This window comes from Vicugna pacos, unplaced genomic scaffold, assembly GCF_048564905.1.
Source record: "Vicugna pacos unplaced genomic scaffold, VicPac4 scaffold_119, whole genome shotgun sequence".
Taxonomy (NCBI): domain Eukaryota; kingdom Metazoa; phylum Chordata; class Mammalia; order Artiodactyla; family Camelidae; genus Vicugna; species Vicugna pacos.
The window spans coordinates 276,663-294,213 of NW_027328799.1; the positions used below are offsets into that span (position 1 = coordinate 276,663).

General features: G+C 44.1%; 1 protein-coding gene across 1 annotated transcript in view; it reads left to right on the plus strand.

Moving 5' to 3' along the window:
- The window catches only part of LOC140695006 (uncharacterized), a 153,474-nt gene that overhangs the window by 67,409 nt on the left and 68,514 nt on the right, over positions 1-17,551 (plus strand). The window lies entirely within an intron of this gene.

Genomic DNA, 17,551 nt, shown 5'->3' on the forward strand with positions numbered 1-17,551 from the left:
CCTGGAGTTGCTGTCCAATAAAGTAGCCAAAGCCACTGATGCTAGGAGCACTGGGGAGGAGGCTGGACTCAGCTGAGATGTACTGTAGGTCAAATGCACATGAGACGCTGAGGCTTGTCTAGTAAAATACATAAACTATCTCTCTACTTCCTATATTGATTACATGTCAAAATAATAGTATTTTACATACAGTAGATTAAGTAAGATCTGTTCTTAAAATCACATTCTAGTATTTGTTTTTTTGTTTGTTGGTTTGTTTCTTTGTTTCAAATTTTAAACGTGGCAACTGGGAAACTTTCTTTACATGGCTCTCATTTCATTTCTGTTGCGCAGCCTGTCCTGGTACATGCTCATCCCTTTGCTTATAGATGAGATGCTGAGCCCCGAGAGGCAGAAAGAGGCGCTGGTTGAGCTGCGGCTGGAGCCGCTGTCACCTGCCTCCCAGGCCCAGCACCTTTTCAGCTCAGGCCGTCTCTTCCTGTCCGACAGCCACCATGCCAAGTTAGGACATCAGAAACACCGCCAGGGACTTCCTAATGAACTCCTTATGCAGGGAAAGGCGTATCACGGTGTATGGGACAGAGCAGGGAAATGTTCATTCCCACTTTGTCCCTGTGATTAAGTCAATGGCCCCACTTTGCCTCGGAAGTACAGATGAGCTCTTCTGGGCTGCCTACCCCCCACCTTCTGCTCTGTTTCCCCGTATATCTATCGTGTTTTCCCTCGGGCTGAAGAGGGTGAGATGCCTTTGCCGAGACGTGGTCCCCCTTTGCTGGGGTGAGTGAGGGAAGCTGTGTCCCCCCGGCCTACGGCCTCGGTCCTTGAGTCTGGAGAGGGCTCATGGTGGTCCCACAGGTGGCGGTCAGAAGACCTGGCATGTGCTACCGGGCCCGCTTTGGAGGTGGTGCTCTGTGATTCTTGAACTTACCTAAGATCAGATCCTACTTTCTGGTTGTTGGTAAGTTGGAGGAGAAGATGCTAGGGAATTAATAAAAAGAATGTCTAGACCAGCCCTGTGAGTGAGAAGCACAGGGGATACTAGTCCCACCTGCGAGAGCCCACCTAGCAGGCTCTGGATGAATTTTCTGTTCCTCCCCAGAAATACCTCTATGGCTTAAGGAAGAGGAGAGGCATGTCGTGGCCATGATCTGTACTTGTCCTCACAGGGCCCTGTGATCTACATGCCCGCACTCCCCATCTGCTTCTTGGAGATGAGCTGGCATGTTTAAGAGCCTGGGCACTGCTGAGGGCATAGCTCCCAGCACCGTGCTACACAGAGTCTCGCTCCGTTCACCTCATCTGTCAACTCCTGCTGAGGCCCCAGACATTAGTCAAGTAGGTGCATCAGCGAAACCTAAGCAGGGACCACCTTCTCCCCCGGACAGACTGGTGAGTGAGCAGTGGAAGCCTGGAGCCCTGCCCCAGCCCCCACGCCAGTGCCACTTCTTTTGTCATAGGAGGCACTGGTGACATTTTTGCTCAACAAATGCTTGTCTCTGAGTCTGCAGACCCACCAGAGAATGCCAGCTTGTTTTTGCCTTTTGAAGTCTGCCCTTGGGACTTGGCGGAGTAGCCGGATGTGTACTTAGCCCACAGTGGTTCAGCGCATTAAACCTGCCTCCTTGTGGGTCTGTCTATTCTGGTACCATAAGGGCTCAGCCAGCATCTGAACGTCATTGAGATAACGCGGCCAGTGAGCTCGGGTCAAGCACATTCTCCTCCAGTCACTTTTACTCCATTGTTTCTTTTACTATTCCACAGTCATTAATTTTTTAAACAATGCTTTGGTGCAGGAGCAGAGCCTCATTCTCTCCTGCTACTCTTGGTGGAAGTGAGTAAAACGGTCCAGACTGAAATGCGACAATAATTTGTAGCTCAAAAGCTGCCTAGTCGCTTGTAGGTCGAATTTTGGTTAGGGGAGCTGAACACGTTGTGGTCCCCCGGCAGCGCCGCTCCCCTCAGGCCCCTGCTTTCCCTTGAGCAGGAGGTGAGGTTGGGCCTCACCATCCCCGCGTCCCTGGCCTCACACACTCACATAAATTCTTGTACATGCAGTCAAAATTATTTTTGTTCTTGTGTGATTCTAATTTTCTCTTGTTCCTCTTTTCCTTTTTCTTTACTCCTTTTTCACTTGTACTGCCCAGTGAGCATGTTGTTGCTTCTGAAAATGTGGGCTGTGCACACCCTGCATTTGAAATAGCCAGATTGCCCTCCGTACAGTCTCCATCGCTTTAAAAAGCAACAACTTAACAGCTGTTTTGATCCATCTATTATCTTAGTCATTTTTTATTTTCTAATTTTTTGGAATATTTGCTTTGTTAGCTCATCACCCACTGGTGTTTGATACCTGTTGAAATCCTTGCTTTTGAGGAACATGTTTGGTCCTCCTTTTATTTGGTGACAAATGCGCCCTTATTAAATTTGTTTCATTGTTTTGAAGAAGTAAGATGTGAATTGATTTAGTCGGCTGCTCAGGGATTCTTTTCATGGAGTATTTAAACTTGTAAGGTCAAACTCTGCAGCATTTTGCTCGATTCCTGCTTTTACACAAACGTGCTCAGCACGCGGTTCCTGGCTGTCGCTGTGTGACGTGTGTGACGGCGCTTCCTGGCCGGCGGTCACTGGTGAGGATGTGGCCGCCACGGAGGTGACAGCTGCAGGGGACGCTGTTGGAGGAAGCGGTCACCGTTTGGTTCTTTAATTTTTTTTTTTTTTTGCATTCAACTTCCCCGTGCCATTTACTTTACTTTGCCTTCATAAAGGGGCAGAATTGGGTCTAAAATCCATGCCACTATTTTTTCCCTTTACGAGGCTGGTTTTTCTGAGTATCAGGACAACATGGCCTTCTCCTAAGTAGCTGGCTTACCTGGATCTGTTGGGCAAAGGGACTGCTAAAAGGGCAGTAGCTTCCTCTCTGCTCCAGCCAGTGGGCATTCAGAGCTGGGTCTGTGGTTTGCCTCAGCAGCCGTGCAGACCTTCCTGCCTCGGCCTTTACTTTTAACCCATGTTGGCAGTAAAGAGCTGAATCCGTTTCTGTTGCAGCTGACGCCCACCACGTGGGCCCCCTAACGTGTCGTTAGTTTGTGGTAGTCAGTCCCCAACACCCCAGTCAACAATGAAGGAAGATGATTTGTCCAACCCAGGACCTTGGATTCTCAACCCTACCCTGGTTCATCTCACCTGGTGGAATTGTTTGGCCACCACCATCATGCTGACCATGAGGCCTTGTTTCTCCTTTCATGCTCTGGTCCAAATGTGGACACTTCATTTTTCACTGAATTTGTCTCGCTTGAGACAGGCCAGAATATCTGAATGAGTCCATCACATTCTGGGTGGGGAACAGAACAGAAGTAAGTGTCGCAAGTAGATGGAGTCTAGGCTGTCCGGGTTGGCAAATGCAGGCTGGGATCTGTGATGGCTGGGCTGTACACTGGACACAGGCCTTTCCCATGGCTCCTGAGAGCCCATGAGTTGAAGTGATAACAGCCTTGCGTGGGTTCCCCCATCCTCATCTGCTCATTGGCAAGTGTGTCTGCTAATTAGGAGCTCCCCCAGACCTCGGGCCCTTCAAAGCTCAGACCATGGGAGAACCTTGAGTCCCTTCTCCTGGGCCTCCTGTGTGAGAATCCACTGCCTTCTGAGGTGAACAGCGGCAGGAGATGCCTCCCCATCCAGGGAGCACCCTACGGAGGACTGTTAGTGCACCATGCTGTGAGCTTGTGTGTTTCCGGCCATGGTCCCTACAGAACTACACTTGAGATGGGCTTATTGATGGAGATAACAGGACTGATTCCAGGGCAGGGCCTGGGGGAGGGAAGAGTGGAAATTGAATGTGACCTCAGACACCTCGGTGGGTGCTGGGGCTGTTACTAAAATGGGGAGTCTGGGAGATACCTGACAGGAATGGAATTCCAGAGTAAATGGTGGACATGAGGCATTTTTAAGATGCCATTTGTCATCCAAATTAGGACTTCAAAGAGGCACTCATGTCGATGAGCCTGGGGCTCAGGTGAAGGAGCCGGACTAGAGATACACGTTGGGAGTCGTCATTCTTAGCTGGTGTTCACAGCCTTGCATGTGAATTAGATCATCTCGAGAGCTGCAGACTGAGACTGAGGGGGGCAGGGCTGTGTCTTGGTTGGAGGAAAGCCCAGACCATACAGCTCTGGTGTGTCAGACAGTGGCGTTTGCCATTTTCAAAGCAATGCCAGTTATCCTTAAGGGGCCAGGGGCTGGGCAGGGCCAACCAGGAAGAAATCTGAAGGGAGGGTCGTGGCCACGTGTGCGTCTTGGGAAGGTGCAGAGGCTGCAGGGTACGGGAGGTTAGACTCCTCAGAAGCTAGAGTTGAAGTGAGGAGTTGGGAGAAGTTAGTCACAATCACCTGTGAGGGAGGGAGGGAGGCCTAGGGAGCCCCACCTTACCGGACTCGCTTTCCCATGAACAGAAGGCAGTCAGACAGAGGATCTGAGGTGAGAAGGGATGGGCACTGGGAGGGGAGCCAACCTGGAGAATGGTGCTTGCAAAATTCTGGAATAGTCTCCCTGAAAAATAGAGTTAAAAATACCCAGACTCTTAAGAACATTGTTAGTGACTTGGGAGGAGGCAGTTGTTTTTCTGGCCTCCTAAGGGTAAGGCATGTATCCAGGGATACACAGAAGATATGGGCAGTCTGTTCCGGGGGCTTGATCTTTACCGGGGGAACAGTGCAAGTTTAAAGGGGGAGAAGGGCAGCGGAGGGAAACTAGCCAGGCCCCGTGTCAGGTACCAGTCGGCCGCCCCACTTGCGTGTTTCATTCACATCCATGCCTCCCAGGTGGGCGGTGGCAGCCCCCTTTTGGGGATTGGGAAGCCTTCTCAGAGGGGTTAAAGAATTGGTCCATTTAGCGACTAGTAAATGCTGTAGCAGGATTCAAGCAGGGCCTTGTCAGACTTCAAGGGCATGTTCTCTCTACTGTTTCCAGTACTTCCCTGTTATACCTGGAATGGTGAAGTGGGTCAGTATTGGAGCCTTTCAGAAAAAGTATGATTTAAGCGCCTCTGGACTGTTTCACAAAGCTCAGCATTCTTTGATGGTTCTGAAGCACGCAGTGATTTTCGTCCCAGAGAGGTAACGTCTAACTCCTTTGATGATGACGTGGTTGCAAATGGTGTACAGGTGCAAAACCAGACTTTGCAGCTTCTGAAGGGAAACTCTCCAGTTCTCCCTTGGTCGGCTTTCTTCCACGGGATGTAACTGTGCTGCAGCGTAGGTCTGAGCTTTCCATATGGAGTGAGAGTTTAATATCCGATGTTAGCATAAAACGGTCAGATGAAGAAAATCGAAGTTGACAATTTATTTTTGGGTTTCATTAGTCAAGATATACTATCAGTTAATGGCCCATATAGCAAATGAAATTGAGTACAGGACATTGCATTTCTTACTTTCTATTTAGAGTTCTCTTACAGAATAATGTTGCCTACTTTGGAACATCAGCTCCACCACTCACGGCACCTATCAGTGTGTTGGTGTGATTGCATTTACAGAGTGAATGTAATCTAGGCTTCCTCAGCCTCAAACACTTCAGTGCAGAATCACGGGCTGTAGCCGTCTGTTAGTCACGCAAATACTTCTAAAATTATATGATTCCAGAAAAGAAAGAAGAGAGAGAGATTGCCTTTATCAAATTTCCTTTCAGTTCTAAATGAAAACTGTTGTTGAGCAGCTCTGGTTTCCTTTGGATAAGACTATATACATTTCTTTGCATGTAACCTGGGTTTTGGGCTAGAACACCAAGTTCTTGCTGTCCACAAGCCACAAAAATAGTAGCCAAATGGCACACGTGTGAAATAGTTTATACTTTTTTCTGAGAAAGTATCCTTGAATTTGGGAATTGGGCTGTGATTTCTGCTTTTTGATTCCCCCACCTGTCTTATAATCTCTCACTCCTTCCCACGTGGTTCCCAAGTGTTCGTGGTCTCAAAGGAGCGGGCAAACACCCAGTTGGTCACCATGTACTGCTGCTATAGATAGAGCCCAGACAAGACCTAAAGGACATTATCAGAGAGGACTTCCTGGAAGAAATGGGCTGTACATTCAGTTGTGAGGACAGAGTAAGAGTCAGCCAAGAGAAGGAGTCAAGAATGTGGCTCAGGTCGCAGGTGCAGCCCGGGCAGAGGCCTGGAGGCTTTTGGCGTGGGGACCCGGGGAGAGTGCCCTGTGCGGTCCAGGGTGGAGGGAGCCCCTGCTGGGGAGGACACTGGAGAGAGTCCGGGGTGTAGGGCTTTGGAAGAAGTTGAGTTTTACTAGAACTGACACAGTAGGCAGTGAAGGGTGTCAACAGAAGTGACCCTCAGGGAAGGTACTTCTGGTTTTGCTTCTGATATACTACAGACAAAAGGGTCGGGACGGGTGAGAGCAGGTATGTCTGTCCCTTTGAGATCCAACCCGTCATTCATTTATTCATAACACGTGCACTTCAGTGAGTCTAGGGGAGAGAGAGTGTAGCCACATAAATAAGCAAAATGTATTTGCTTCTTGAGATCTTAGCGTTGTCAGTTAGCCTAGAATGTTCTAGGAAGAGAGGAACAAATTGTGGAGGTTGGAGGGAGGGACGGCTTCCTTGGGAAACAGTCAAAATGAACCTGGAGGCAAGTGGGAAGTAGGAGCAGGTCAGGGGGCTCCTGAGGTCACTGGGGACCTATGTACTGAGATGAGGCTGGGCGAGCAGGGTCTGGGGTGGGGCTAGAACTCTACCAGGGAGCCTCTGAAGTGTTTGAAGTGGGGTTGATGTAATCAAATTTGTGCTTTGGGAAGGCTGTCGTGGCTTTGTGTGTGTGTGTAGCGGGGAAGAGGTGGAGGGTGCCACCAACTGGGGGATCATTTGAAGACCATTCACAGGCTGGGATATGGGCTTCGGGGCTACTTGGGGACGGCAGGGGCAGTGTGGATGCCGGCTTTTCTTATGGGGGACTTGTTAGCGGGGCTGCCCTAGAGGCACCTTGTGGCTGGAAGAAAACTGATGGAGGCTGCCAGGTGGACATTCCTCTTCTCTCTTTCCATGCCTAGTGTGATTATCTTAGCTCAGCCAACATTTGGAACAAAAGAGCTAATCTCCAGGGTTGCCCAGGCCTTTGTAGAGCTCCTTCGAGTGAGATCTGATAGGATTTAGGTTTGTGTTCAGATCTGGGTGTTCACTTAGCTAGAAACGTCCTGTCATTTCGATTTCCATAGGGGTTTTTATTCCTGATAAAGATTGCTTTCTTGGTGAGAGGAAAATTATTACAGCTGTTGTCTTTTTCAAAAAAAATCATATGTTTTAAGAGCTTTAATATTCAAAAGAATAGGAATATATAAAATATTTAAGGAAGTCTTTGGTGTGGTTTCTTTGCTTTCTGAGCTAATGTGGACTTAGAGCCTTTGTATTACTTAATAGCACATCCTTGTCAGTATTTAAAGAGCTGTTAGTGAGCACCCCAGGCCCCACCTCTCAACGAATCGTTAAAGTTTGCTCTGAAATAGTGAGGTCATAAACGTCTTGTTTTCAGAAATCAAAAGGTTTTAAATACGCACCATAACTCCATTTATAAAATAATAATAAGTTCAAAATTAAGAAAATGGAGGATAATTGATTTTTTTTAAAGCCTAAACATAAACTTTCTTGTGCTAATTTTGCAACTGGAAATTTTGAAAAGAAAAATCCTACTGCAATATCATCTACGTGGTATATATATATGAGTTTCACGTTTGAAAAGTAACTGCGCAGTGGTTTTCAAAGTCAGGAGCATTCCAGCTCAAATACTGGCAGTGGTGGCTGCTGGTTTTCAATGGAAGAGCCTAAATTTGCCTTCTTAGCTTTTTTTTTTTTTGTACTGAGAAGGTTGAGTAGTGCTTTGCCAGCATGATTTTCGGGCAATTTGAGGGCAGCTGTCGTGTTCCAGCAGTGAGATATTTCCATGCATTTTATTTTCTGGACATCACCAGGGCACATGTGGGGTTTGTGCCTGCAGGCTGGAATGCTGCAGGACTCCCTAATCCATCACCATTATGTCCTGGTGCTGCTCCGGTCAGTGAATGATTTTCTGTGACTTGGAGGTAATGTGGTCTGATGGTGATGATCAGACGTGCAGTTAAATGCTATTAATTGAAATAAGAGTAACCTAGAAACATTGCTCTAACAATACAGGATGAGGGAGGAGGTTTGGCTGAGCTGCTTGCAGTGGGATGTCTTCTCAGGTGACTCCCTCACCGTGATTCCTGCCAATATCCGCCCCAGCCCTGCACGGTAGTCCTGCCGAAGCAAGCAAGCACTTTGCTCAGAAACGCACTGAATTTCCTTGCGCCTCTGTTTGTTGGCTTTTTTTTGAAAACACATTTTGCCCTTTGCTTAAATGCCATCCATGCTAGTCACCCCTTACACTCATTCTTCTGGACCTCGTCCATACATAGCTGCTGAATGGATGAACAGAATGTAGTATCTCCATGTAGTGGAACATTATTCACACGTAAGAGTGAATAAAAAAGAAAAAAAAAGAGGAAAATGAAAAATGCCACCTGTTTTGGGAAGTCCACCCTGACTGTTCAACCCACACTTTTCCCTTTGAAACCCAATCACTTATGCTCCACTCTACTCTTTTTGATAGTACTTACCACCTTCTAATAATCTTTAACGTTTCCAAAAAAAATAAAAAATAAAGAGATGCTGATGCCACTTCAAAATATACAAGCCTTGCTAACAGCATGTTAATTGAAAGGAAGCAGACACAAACGGCCACATATTGTTGATTTCAGTGATCTGAAAAGCCCAGAAAAGGCACATGCAGAGGCAGAGAGCAGGTGATGGTTGGAAGGGGCTGGGTGGAGGGGGATTACGGAGTGAATGCTAGTGATAGGGGGATTCTTTTGGGCTGATGAAGTGTTCTGGAAATAGAAGGTGTTGAGGGCTGCACAACTGTGATTGTGCAGAAGACTGCTGAGCGCTGTGTCTGGGAGTGCCTGTTGTTGGGACATCTTTATTTTGTTCACATCCTGCAACGTGAAGGGCCATCTTCTGCTGTGGTCATTCTACTCCTGTGAGTGGTGAGGGTCAGGACTTTGTAGAGTCCTGTTTCTTTTCTCCCTCTGGCTGAGTGTAGGCAAAAAAATTTAAGCCTGAGAAAGTGCTCCATCTACAGAAATGTCTTTCAGTTTTGCCTGGTGTAAAAATCTTGAGAGCTTTTAACCGTTGAGGCTAGTCTGTGGGGGTAAATAGCCTATGAAGCCTGGGTGAGCCCGGGAAGAGCCGCGCTTCCCTCCCAGACACGGGTGGGGATTTCACCCCCTTTCAGGCAGTGAAGGGCCCAGACCCGTGGGCAGACTTGACAATCGTGAATATTTACGTGTATCCGCTGCTTCATCTTGGATATTAATTTCAAGCTGAGTCAGTTTGTGACGGCAGCCTCATCCTACATCAGGAATTTAGAGTATCTGCTCTTTGAGGTGAAGACCTGACAGACTTGATTATTTAACAGTCTGCTTTGAATTGATATCTCAGATTCCTTTGTCAAAAGCAAAACAGCAGAAATACAGACGTCCTTTAATTCCAATGTGGCCTGGAACGGGTTTAGTGTCTGTGCCTCAGTGGCCTTATCTGCGGGTGGGGAAGATGATAACAGTGCTTCCCTCAGAGGAGCAGGTGAGGGGAGAGTGAGAAGCACAAATGGAGGACTTACACGAGATGCTCATAAATGACCGAATTTAGTGCTCTCCGCCTGGTGAGGCCTTAGGGGTAGAGATGTCAGAACAGAGCAGTCCTAGCCGGAGCTCGATACGTGATGGTAGCTGTTATGATCAGTATCACCACTGTGGGTTATCAGGTAGTTTTAAGACTTGGTAATATGATTTCATGAATAATGTTAAAAGACTAGACATCTCAGATCCAGTTTACATAGTCCTCAAGATTTCTTCTGAGAATTGGATGGTTTCTTCCCTATCTTAAATCTGAGATGAGTCTCTAAAAATTTCCGTATTCCTCCATCCTTTTGCTTTAATTCTCTATTTCTTAAAAAACAAAGTTTTTAGATGGAGTTACTGGGGACTGAATTGAGGGCCTCATGCATGCTAAGCACATACTCTCCCAAATGAGGTATAATCTCTTCCCTGATTTTTTTTTTTAATTTACATCTTAATTTTCAGAGGTTAGAGGCCTCTAATTATTTTTCTGGAGACTTGTCCATGAACCTGTAAATCTACAATTAATGGACAAAATTTGGTTTATTAAAAAAAAATCTATAGAATATTCTACTGTCCACCCAAAAGGAAATACTCATGGACTTAAAATGTTTCTCCTTTAAGGTGATTTCTCCTGTTTGGTCGAGCTTAATTTGTTAACAGCCATCCTCATCATCATAATGACCAAACTCGCTGTGAGTGGACGCCTAACTGAGGCTAAAATGCTTTGCTCATATTTTACTTCATAGCAAGTGTTTGATTGTAGGTATCAGTGTCTCCTTTTTTGTAGCTGAGGGATTGAGAGATGGGTCAGCTTGCCCCAAATGACACGCAGCTGGCGGTGGCTAGCTCGATGCTGGAATCCAGGCTGCACAGGATGAATTCTCAATTGCTCCTCTAATCAGCTTCCCGTTGAGTGTTTTCCCGAACTCCTGTGAGCCCATAAATGACCGATTTTAGCTATCTCAGCCTGATGAGGTCTTCAAAGGAGAGACACCAGTGAGAATGAGAGGCAGAGTGGCATAAATTAAAATTGTACATTTTCACAAATGTTTTATTCTCAGGTAATGACTGTAAAGGAAATAGTTTTTTAATTTAGTGCTTTGTGAGAACTAAAAACAAAACATTTAAAATAACTATTGTGCAAGAGAGAAGTGGTCTTTGAAAGTCCAACTGTTGCTAATGATGTTACTTGTTTTTTCTAGTGGTGCTTATTTACTGAAAAATTTCCAAACACTGAATTTGTTTTATGTAGTCTTAGTATGAAAGAAAACTTTGTCAGTGAGTATTGTAAGTAAAATCCTTACTCTTTTCTTTCCTGATGATGAATATCTTAGTTGTTTACATGGCTTAAGTATATTTCGTCATTTGTGAAATTTGAGTAATATGGTTTACCTTGTCTGACTGTGAGAGCTGGACGCCTTGTATACAAAGCACCGTAGAGGTGCTTAATAAAAATGCGCTTTCACAGTGACTGATAGTTTAGAAGTATCAACTCTGAATACTAAAAAGGGTAGCTTATTTCTGATGCATATTCAATATGTGTATATATGATATACATTAATATGGCTTAAAGTAACTAGGATTGTTTTTTTTAAGTGCAGTATGAAGCTTTAATGAAATCTGTGTCATTCTAGTGAGACAGGGACTACTTAAATTGCCTTAAGCAGACGACCTTGAAGATTATTTACACAGAATGTAAGCTCAGAATTCATGTTGCCGTGTAACCATCCATCAGACATTTAATTTCTCGGGATTCTGACCAGAAACATTAAGTTTAGAAAAATCCACATTTTTGTGGATTTTTGGATCCACGTTTGTGTGTGTGATATCAGGAATGTAGAAATAAGTTCCATATAGACTTCTGATATCTTTCTCTTCCAGTTCAAGGTTTATCAGGGAATAAGCTTCTCTCTTTTGTGACTAAAGAAAATTTTGATTTTTTTCTGCACTCTTTTCAGGTTTTAAAATTTCAAAATTTTGATTTGACATGTCACTTTTTTAATAGAGATAATAAAGCTCATGCTGTTTTAATATGTAAATAAATGTTTTTGTATTTCAATACCCTTCTATGATTTCCTGGCTCTTTGAGAAGTATTTTGCAAGATACTTAGATTACCTACTGTTGGAAAAATACAGACGTGACTTTTATGAATATAGGCGTAGTACAGTTCTGTTGGTTTTTACTACAGTGCAAGACATGAGACCTAGGAGAGCTTTGCTGCTGATTGCCAGGAGGACAGATCTCAGGTCTCAGTCTCCCCTCGTGTAAAATGAAGTGGCTGGACTGGATTCTTTCCTCTTCTAAGATGAGCTTCCATGAGCCTATGTCTTTTGTTTATATTTAGGAGTATTAGCAATATCAGATTAAATACTGAATACCCCTCCATCCCCCCGAAGCAAAGTGCAGTATATGCTACATAAGCTTCTAGTTATCTGATTCTCGTTTCTCATCTTACAGTCAATTTTTGTGTTGCATGTTTCCCGGCAACCTGGAAGGTCTTTTTAGCCATAGGTGGCGCTGTTGCAACTTTTTACAGTCTTAATATTTCTGTTTGTAAAATAAGGCTTAAACAATGTGATTTTATTTTGATTCCTTTGCTTAATGCTTCAGAATAGCACAACGTCCATTATGTCTTTCTACCTGGAAAATTTTTTCTGCTTATATCATAGTTTTATTCTTTTATCTCGCTGTGAACATTTCAGACTTGCTGTGCAAACAATGGCAAAATCGGGCTTTTCTTCTAGTGTTAGAAACCAGTGAGCCGGGATATTATAAAACAGCTAGAAGCTGCCTCTGGAGCACCATAAAGCTGAAAGGTGTGTTGAGTTCCCTGAGTATTGACCCCGCCGCTGTGTGTTAATTGGTGGGAGTTGATTTGGTACATATATGATGGGGTGTAGTTTCTTGACTTGGGTTTGCCTGCACGTGCTGACACTGAACCATGTGATCCTGAGTCAGCTCGTTCTGAGTTTTCCCCTCGTCTGTGAGAAGGGGACACTCATATCTGCTTTGTAGAATTGTGAGAATTAGTAATTATGTAACATGTTTACCACAGTGGGTATGTCAAGAGAGCTCATAAACTTTAGCTGCTGTTTTGTGTGCAGCCATCATTTTATAGTCTTTGGTAATTACAAAGAAACAAGAAAATAAGAAAGCTGATTTTATGATGAAAGATATTTGAGGACGTTCCATAATTCCTACACCCATAATTTAGCATCAGCAGAGTCAGAACTGTTACACAGTCGCCCTGGACCAACATTAAGCCACAGAAATTTTTGTTACTTCATATATGTTGGGGCCTAAGGGGAACCAATACTTATACACATGTTGTCTCCAGCAGCCAACTGAGAGATGACACAAAAGAGTAGGCAGGCGATAAATGTCTTCTTTGTTACTGATGAAGCCACGTTCTCCATGAACTTCAGGGCTGTGGATAAATGAGTGTCATGATACTGTGTCCCAGAAGTAGAGACTCACCCTGTCCCAGGTATCTCTGGGCCACAGCAAGCCTTCCCTTGAGAGAATGAGCCCCATCATGCACAGGGCTATTCTGCAATGGAGCTGAGCATCCAGGGTGCTTCCCTAGGGTAGTCAACACTGGAGGGAAAGGAAGGGTTTCACATGCCCTGCTTGTCTCCCCGGAATCACAACTCAATCTGTTAATGTGAGGAGGGCTAGCTGTGGGCCAGGGGTCAGGGCTGTGAAGGGAGTAGCACTCTGCATGGCCCAGAGGAGTGGGGAGGAGGTATCCCTTCCATCAGTTTAAACAGGTGGTGGGATGGAACAGAAGGGTTCATCCCATGAGTTTATAAAAGGAGAAATAAGAATTTCCTTTGGGTATTAGTCTAGCCAGGAAACACAGAAGATGATTAGGAAGGAGACTTGTAAACCACTGTAATATTAATTTGACATTGGTTGAGCACCCAAAATGTGCTACATTCTTTTCTGAGCGTTTTACAGAAATGAATCCTTCAATCTTCTCAACAAGCGAGTAAGGAAGGTTTGATTGTTATCCCAGTTTCACAGTGTGGAAATTGAGGCACACAGAGGGTAAGTTGACCAAGATCACAGAACTAGTAAGTGGCAGAGCAAGTATTTTAACCCTGGCTGTATGGTATTGTGGCTCCCAGAATGGGCTTTGGGTGTTTAGATGTATCTGCATCCCTCGATTTCTGTACGTCTGTGCATCAATTAGCCCAGAAAGGACAGGGAAAGGAGAGTTACACAGGTGCTCACAGTCGTGTCTCGGCAACTGTCCACGAAGAGTGCACCGTGATTAGAATTAATTGTTTTCCAGGCAGCAGATCTGTTGGTATAACAGAAATTTAGTCCATTGAATTCATCTAGAAATCCTTCCTGCTCTGCTTCTGTCCACACTTGCCATGTGACTGCCTGCCCGTGTTTGGGCCGTGGAGGAGAACATATACTCATGGTTGAACTCTGATATTGCAGTCTGGTTCATAGTTTCACATCTTCTGTTACATTAATAAGTTAAATTTCTGGTTTTCTTGCATCAGTGTCTCATGAGTTTGGTTAATGTGAAACCAGTCCATGGGAGCCCAGGGGTTATGATGGTATAAATTTTTAGCACGTTGTGGCACTTCTAGCCATGCAGACATGACTGGGGGATGTACGCCTTTCTCACTGATTTCTCCCAACAGCAGGGTCCTCTCACGGATGTGAGGCTGGGAGCTCTCTGAGTAGCTCAGTCAGAGGCCAAGTCCACCAATCCGAAAATGATGAAGTACCTGGAAGTGGGTTTAATAAAAGTAAAGGGCTTCCAGGTAGTCCGATGGGCTGTTCAAGAAATTTGGTGAAAAGCTGTCCACTGTCTGTGGTTTAGCTGCTTCTTTGCTATTGAAAAGTCTGGAGTAGATGAAGGGATTTTAAAAAGCAGAAAGGAGTGATTTCAGGTGGTACATCCACACCGGTGAGAAGTGATGGATGACCGCCTGTGTGAGGCACAGACAGAGTCTTACAAACTTCATAAAACAGCTTCAAATGCTCTGCCATCTGAGTGCGCTTCATATGGGGTCCAGTTCATCACTGGTCACGCTGTGAGGGCAAGTAACTGACGATGGCAGAAAGGACACGGAGGCATCAAAAAGGTCTCACTCATGTTCCCTGTTTAAAGAATGTGGCACAGTGTATTATATTTGAGCTGGTTTTTCACTGAACAGTTTTTAGTGTTTTCTGGGACTCCCCAGTGCCCCAAGGTTCCATGCAGCTGGGTGTCCCCTCATTGCAGCTCCGTCAGCACTTGCTCTGGGCTGATGTGGTGTCACGGGAAGCAGGACGGTCAGCGTCCCCGGCTCCTCTGAGCTCCGTCTCCTCATCTGCAGAGCCTGGTTTCCCATCCGTGTCTACTTAGTAGGGTTGCTGAGAATCACACGTGATGGTTATCAGGTGTGATTTCTGGTTGTCTCTGCGATTGGCAAATAGCCAATAATTGATAGAAACTCTTGTTTTTTTTTTTATTGTAATTGTGTCTCCTAGATTGCAGTGGTTTTTAGTCTGCATTTTTTTTATAACTTTACTCATTTTTAAATATGCCCTTATTTTATTTATTTTTTTTTTTGAGGTACTGGGGACTGAAGCCAGGACATTGTGCATGCTATGCAGGTGCTCTACAACTGAGTAATACCCACCCTCCTTTTCTGCACTTAAAAATAAATATTGCAATACACAAAATAGCTCTTAAACTCCATCATGGGACCTGGTCTCTGTATAGGCAAATGAACACGTATACTATTTCAATAAGAATAAATGCTGTTGAGACATACGTCTCTGAATCTGTTAATGTGCTTAAAAACGATCATAACTAGTGATAAACACGAGACTTAGATCCAGGACTTTTTAGGGTATGTTTTGCCATCATGGGAAATTACATTCTACCGAGAAGGCTAATTGGGTCTCTTTGATATTTGGATGGTTTAGCAGGTGATCAAGGCTTTCCAAAGCTGACAGTTTTGTATTTTAAACTAACTACAAAGTTATCTTCTAGAAGATGGTAACCCTAAGTTTGTGAATTTCCCAGTAATCCAGGGGGTATGTGTCTGTGTCTGTGTCTGTGTCTGTGTGAACGTTTGTGTGTGTGATTTCAGGAATGTAGAAATAAGTTCCATATAGACTTCTGATATCTTTCTCTTCCATTTCAAGGTTTAAGCATATACTTACACAAATAAATTGATTTTCTTTTGTCATTTGGCATATTGGCGGGAATAAGAGGTTCTCATACTTGTTTCAGAAGGGTTGGGAAGCATGAGCTTAGAAAACGGGAGGAGAAAGAGGCAGGGAGACACTTCACACTTTGTGCAGTATATGAGAAACAGTAGCTTTTCTTTTCTCTTTTCTTCTAAAGCAAACTGGCTCTGAATTGTAACACACTATTACTCAGAATTGCTTTTCTAATCAGATACAAGTGCCTCAGATTTTTCAAGGCAACATGAATGATGAAATGTGTTTTAGCATTTATCTTTAAAAGTAGTTTTATTTCTCAAGTAAAAGACTATAGCCTGTTTCTTCCAGCGTCTCAAGAAATTCTCATTGATCTATGTACATGTTCTATGTGCTTCTTTTCTTTTTTTTTTTTAAGTGCTTGTTTCATTGTGGTGTGAATGAATGTTTAAAATTTCTGGATTTTGATCTTTAGAAAATGCTGATATATCAGAACTGTTAAAAACCTGATTGTTCTTTGGTCCTTGTTTGGTGGGGCACCCTATTGATTACTCTTGTCTGTTAAAGAGAGAAATTCTTCCTCTAGCCTGCAGATCATTAAGTGTATGGTTTGCAGTATGCCTTTAAATTTCATTGAATGCATTGAACATGATTGTCCAGTGAATTTTGAGTTGACTCATAGTAATGACTTTGCTTTGATTCTGTGGCTTTTGCTCCTCTCCACAAGAGCTTGAATTCTCTGTTGCATTTTGTATACGTGTTCTTCACAGTGGAAGAAATTTTGCATTTTTTACAGAGGTGGTTTTTCCTAACACCTCTGAATGCCTTCTGTAATTGATACAACAAAAATCTGTTATTTCAATGCTTAATTATTTCATACACTAGTTTTTGGCTTAATCAGAAACAATGACAGAGTGATAGTAAAAAATAGGAAAACTTTCCTTCCTTTGAAGAATAGAAATCAGGTGGTCAGGCTCACCCATGCTTTGGGCCTGACACACTTAATCTCATGTCATTGTGTATCATGATTCGGAGATGGAGTTGCTTCAGGTTTATTGATTTTTGTTTTAACATTTCTGTTGAATTCTTTCTCCAGGCTTATGTATCCTGTAGAAGGGAAACAAAAGCTTTTTTTGGTTTCCGGAGTCCTGAGTTGCTGATGATAAAGAGTTGAGGTTGGGCTGAGGAACAGAGTGACACTCCCTCTGCTCCCAGCTGAAATTGATGAACAATGAAATCAATTAAGTGTATCGGTATTTGACCAATAGAAGTTAGCGAGCCCAAACTGGCTAGTTATGCCCAAAGAAAGTACTGAATTCACCTGCAGAATTAGGTGCTTTACCAAGAAGAAGCAGCTTAGAGCAATCAGAAAAATCAGTCCTATGATGAGATATAAAGTAAATATAATATCTTTTATTTCTGAAACTTTTCTACGTTAAGTTGTGTAGAGCTAAAATTAAATTTCAAGCACCAGGAGTTAACAGTGTGGGTGGTTCTGTATGATCATTATTCAGGAATGTGCCTAGACTCTGCTAGAGTGGCTGAAGCTGGCAGGAAAAGACCTAGAGCCAGGATTTGTCACCTTAGGGTGTCCTCCATAATGGTTCCATGTGGGAGCCCATGATTGGGTTAACAAATTGTAATAGACCCCAGCCGCCTGTCAAATTTAAGAAGAAAACGTATG